Genomic DNA, 6,112 nt, shown 5'->3' with positions numbered 1-6,112 from the left:
CTTGATTGGGTTCAAGAAAATGAAAATTTGATATCATATTGTTTTATCAAAAGTATTAGGGCAAGCCAAGGGGATAGAACGTTCGCCTTCCAATGAGGTGAACCGGGGTCCAGTTGATACGAATTCCGCATCTGACTTGCACCGAATATAGTGCTGACGTGAAATATCCTCAGTGGTAGAAGTATCATGGGTTAGAGTCCCCTTGCCGTCAGGCTAACCGTGGGAAAATCTCGTGGTTTTCCTCGCCATCTAGCGCAAATGCGGATTAGTTCCATCGAATAGTCCTCCACGAAGGCGAATTTCTCCCAATACTCGATCCAGGAGTTCCCTTTCTTCAGGATTGGGTACAAAATTACAAGGATACGGGGTTGAACTTTGGATACGGGGTCGTAAGCCTAAAAATTGGGTCGGCTGTTCCACAACGGTTATATAAAATAAAATATTATTGGAGAGACACAAAGTCTTCTCATTTGATTTTAGTGTATGTTTAAAATTAATATACATGTTTTGAAACTTGATTTTCATTGAAATTAAGACAAAAAAAGAATGTTGTTGTTGTTCATTTACGTCGCACTAGAGCTGCACAATGGGCTATTGGCGTCGGTCTGGGAAACATCCCTGAGGATGATCCGAAGACATGCCATCACAATTTTGATCCTCTGCAGAGGGGATGGCACCCCCGCTTTGGTAGCCCGACGACCTGCACGCGAAGTCGAGCACTTTACGGTAGAACAGTTTAACGAGGACCAATACCGCACACCCTCGGTCCCTACGCAGGCTGATCCAAGTTGTCACCCACTCGCACACTGACCGTAGCCAGTGATGCTTGACTTCGGTGATCTGCTGGGAGCCGTGTCTTATCGATCAGTCCACTGCGGGACGAAAAAGAATGTAACAAATATTCTCATTGCTGAATTTGGTTATTTTTATTCGATGCAAAATTCTAATACAATTTTTCATATTTGTGCCCTTTTCCTAATTCATTCATTATATTTTTATAAGAATTTTTTTTTAAATTTTGCTTTTCTTTCTTCACTAGCGCTTCAATTAAATGCTTTTATAAACGCAACGAAAATAATTAACAAATAAAGAGTAAATAATTTGATTACAGGTTATAATAATAATAGCAGGTGGGGAACCTCTGTGACTCTTCCACGGAACCTTTGGCTTACACAACACACGATTTGGGGTAAAAGCTGGTCTAGGCCTTCCATTATATAACAAGTGCTCTTAAAGCAAAGTAAGAAATATGAGAATTCTTACAAACTCTGCTTAAACTGGCGGCGAAATTTTTGTGTTTTTAGTTGTACAAAAGGTGACTTCTGACAGCTTACATCTCTGTTTTTTCAAAAACGAGTTTCACGAGAATCTTTTACTGTAAATCCTGAATTCATTATAACATATAATCAATATTTATCTTATGTAAGATAAGCACCAATTATACCAAAGTGGATAGCTATTGTGGTGTAATTTGTTAAGATGGCTTTTCGAGGATCTGTCCCCAAGGTTTTATAAAATTAAGAAAGAAAATGAAAATAAAAAAAATGCTGTTTCAGTGCCTTAGACTCAAAGAAAAGCGATGATTTTAAACTACATATATCATCCTACCGTTAAGAATTATCTGGGTTTCAGAATGGACTAATAACTTAAATATTGTTTTTTTAATCGCCAATTTGGCAAAATGTTTCCAAATAGATTAAAATTATCAAAACCACTGCCTTATTTGTCAATTTTCGCACATTTTTATGAGCTCAAATAATGCGCCATTGGAGTAAGTTTTTAAATATTAAAAAAAAATAGAACACAAACACTTTTCATTTTACCAAAACTGTTCCTTTTCTCCACATTGTTTTTCTGCGCCATTTTCAGAGTAGGCATAAACAGCCCAGATTTCAGATAAGTTAAATTTGATCTAACAGTCATGAATAACTGCTGGAAACTCACAACAGTTATGAAAATAACTCATAAAAAAGCATAATTTCATATGACGACAGAGCCATTGAAAAACACAGCCTCACTGACATCAAATCAGTAATTTTAAAGCTATGGGAAACCAGGAGTTTCTATAAACCTAAATAATCTAAAGTCAAATGAAATTTTATATATATATAAATATATAATATATATATATATATATATATATATAATATATAATATATATATATATATATATATATATATATATATATATAATATATAATATATATAATATATAATATATATATATATATATATATATATATATATATATATATATATATATATATATATATATATATATATATATATATATATATATATATATATATATATATATATATATATATATATATATATATATATATATATATTGCTACTAATGATGCCGTGAACGGGAACATTTAAAATTCATTAAAAAATAAGTATATGCAAATGAAGTGTATAACGAGGAGAGTGACACCACCTGGTGATATTTTAAACAAGCATTTAGAGAGGTCTCAGAACTAACGGAAACTTTTTCATTGCATGTTGTACCTCATATCTAATTTGTTTTTATTGCAGAAGTTCAGTAACCAATAATTCTCCAAACTCTCTAATTGATATAAAATCCAAGCTCTACTATTCTCTTTTTAGTGTTGAAATTATTTATCGAGTCAAAGAGCTGCGATCTTCTCTGTTTTAGTCTCCAGCATTAACCATTGGTATATTGATACTCTGTTAATGTTTGGGAAGGTTATCTGAGCAGGGGGGGGGGGGAATTGTAATTGAGACGAACAATGAACTGCAAAAAATAAAATCACACACTTGCTCCCTTAAGTCATTAAGGAACTTCAGCGTTTACATGATGTTTAAATTAACTTTCAAACTTCATAGTGGTAATAAACTTTCGGATTCATCGATCTCGAGAACTAATTCCTGATCGTAGTCATAGTAGTAGATTAACGCATTACCGAAAGATTTTGAACCTACGACAAAGTTAGTCGCTGGTTCGTGGCTCAGAGTCTTCCGTAATGTTCTGAAAGATCTTTGCGCTTTCAAGCGAATGTCGCTTAGCAACTTAGATGAAGAAGGATTGGCTTCAGTTACTAAAATAAGATAACTTATATTCTGTAGAATAAATTAATAAATACGCAACATTTTAAAAGAGAACACCAATTTCAAGAAATACTTCAGTGATTAAGAAATCGAACCTATGACGCACAGAGTTTTAGTTATCGTGCATACAAAGAGTCTAATTATAGCCAGAGTGTAATTATTGCTGAGCTATCAGGAGAGAGGTTTTCGTATTTATCATTCCATGCCACGATAACAGAATATTCGGAGTCAATCTGCACCGTAATCTTCGTAAATTCAAATTTATTTGAGACTGTAAAAAATTATTTATCAATCAACTCAAAATAAATTCAATAATAATTCTTAATTAAAGGTAAAGGTAAAATTACCTTACCTGCAATTTCTGTTGTTCTTCAATTTTCCCGGAGAGAAGATGGAAAGCTTTTCTTTCGCTTTAAAAAGGATCGCTACTCTTGTAAAAATAAAAAGATGTCAATAATAAAAAGTAACAAGTTCTGCCATTAAAGGAATTAACTATTTCTTTTTAAAACATTTAATATTTAACACAAAACGTAACAAGAAACATAATTGATAACGAAACATTAAGCTTTTTTGAAAAGAGCATTACATATCAACCTCTTCTCTCTGAGGCGATCATTCCCCTTCTGTTTACAAAACTTCCGCCTCGCTACAGTTACAGTTAAAATTTTAAAGTTAGATAGTTCCTTGCAGTTTCTCGACAGAGACACTGACACAGTCAGAGACCATTCTTGTAAAAATTAAACTTAATCTAGCTTGTGTGTAGCACATATAACGTAGACAGACAAACATTATACGCAAAATAATGTTGTTAAATTTTTTTATTTAAACTGAAATTTTTGTACACGTATGAATGGAATAATTGAAATTTTATAAAATGTCCCGATACAGTCTATAAGCAAGCAGTTAAAGTTTTCAAAAATTAAGAATTTATTTTCTTAAATTTGTCTTGTCTTTAAAATTCTTTATTTTTTGAAATTCCATCTAATTAAAAAATATTATTTGGAATTGTAGAAAGTCATCACTTCTCTTTTGTTTAAACTTAAAGTATGGAAAAAATGAGTTCAGGCAGACCAAGAGTAAGCTTTGAAGATTCAAACACTGAAAAGAAATTTTCAAGGTATCAAAAAGAAAATAAATTATCAGAGGATTATTTAAGATTTCACAATGGAGTAGTTCTCTTCCAATAATTTGCTCGAATTTTGATTTTTTTTCAGCAATTGAAGTTTTATGACCTGTTCTTGGTTCACCTGAACCCGCTTTAATTTCTACATTTTAAATTATTTATGAAGGGGAAACAGAATTTGTGCTGAAAAATTTCGCTCGTGGTATAGCGTCCTCTTAATGACCTGAAACAAATAGCAATTAAGTAAGTTCAGGAATTGAATACAAAAAAATTTGCTCCTCCTCTCAGCAACATTTCTATTTTCCAGGCTAAAGTATGTATACTTTGATAAGGATTCTAAAACATGTTTTAAGAACAACCAATCTTTGAGAGAAGAAGCTAGCTATATTTTTAAATTGTAAATTTGTCTTTTGATATTTTGAGCCATTCTAAATCAATATGGAAAAAAGAATTTCTATTTAACATACAACAGTGTTCAGGAAAATTTAATATAAAGCAGACTAGAAGCTATATCAAAGACCTGGAAAACAGTTATAACCTTAAATAGTGAGATCTTTGTTTTATAAGTATAATTTGCTGCAAAGGTACTGGTACCGCACAGATTCCATTTTCCTGCAGCATTTACCCCAAAAAATTAAAAATGTCATTAAATTTTTCACTTGTTTATTTATTTTATTGAGCACGAACTTATGAAAAGTGTTAAAATCATTCACATGCGTCAATTTACTGAATCCTATTAACTTTGAACCTCAGTTTAACCTCCAAAATTTGCTTTTTATCTTCATTATTTTATTACGATTCATGTTTTGAATTTTAAAAAAAGGAATTAAACTCTTATTTGTTGACTATAAGACATATTGTCTGTAAGAGTTGAATAAAATTATAGAATTTGGTGCGTATAAGATAACGTAAATTTGTTTATGTATTATAATTAATAGATTGAAATATTTGGTATATGTACTAGTAATTGGATATAGTCATGATTAAAAATAGTAAGATGATTGAAATGTCATAATAAATATAATTAAGGCCGAAATGTATAAAAGGTAAATTAATTAAATTGAAGGGGAATGTGATCGTTAAGGAAAGTGGTAGTACAATGCTAATGTGGGATAACAATAACCCAATAGGTTCAAAGGGTCACAAAGTGTGAGGTTTGAACAAATTGGATGATTTGGTATCACCAAATTTAGAATAAGGGTGAAAACTAAGAAAATTAAAGATTAATGGTAAATACGATAAAGTCATGCTATATCCAAACAATATATGATTTAATACAGTAAGCTGATGTTTCCAATAAGAAAAACTAATGAATTCACATATATGCATGCCCATAACAATAATTGAAAGGTACTCACCCTGTACACACAGGACATGATAAATCATGAAAATAGAGGCAAATAAATTCTCCAGCACAAGATTAAATTATTAACATATCATTTTATTTAGAACATACATCTTTCACCACATCTACCAACACAAGAAAGGCATTTTATTGAAATGGGTGACGGGAGAATTAAAACACAGAAGGCGTTATAGATAAATGTTAATTATAAAAGAACGAGTAATTTAGAAGTTAAAATAAATATGGAAAGAAAGCTTCAATTCGAGAAGGTTTTTCTTATGTTAAAGAAAATTAAAGGTATAAAATTTTGATTTTAAATTTACAGAATTTGATTAGAGATATGGATTTAATTTAAGATAAAGGTTAAGAAAAAAAATAAAAAGAAATCCCTCGATACGGACCGAAGTCCGCATCTTGGAAAAAAAGGAACCAGCAAGAAGGAAAAACCAACAGAGAATGTTTTTTTTTAAAAGTCACTTAAAAATTCCTTAACTGGGGTAGACCAGAAAAACTACGACCAATTAAAATTAAAGAGGCGGAGAGTTTGAAATTTAAAGTAAAGGGATTGG

Source organism: Parasteatoda tepidariorum, chromosome 3 (assembly GCF_982258835.1).
Source record: "Parasteatoda tepidariorum strain Cologne lab strain chromosome 3, Ptep-v5.0, whole genome shotgun sequence".
Taxonomy (NCBI): Eukaryota; Metazoa; Arthropoda; class Arachnida; order Araneae; family Theridiidae; genus Parasteatoda; species Parasteatoda tepidariorum.
This window is presented reverse-complemented; position numbering follows the sequence as displayed.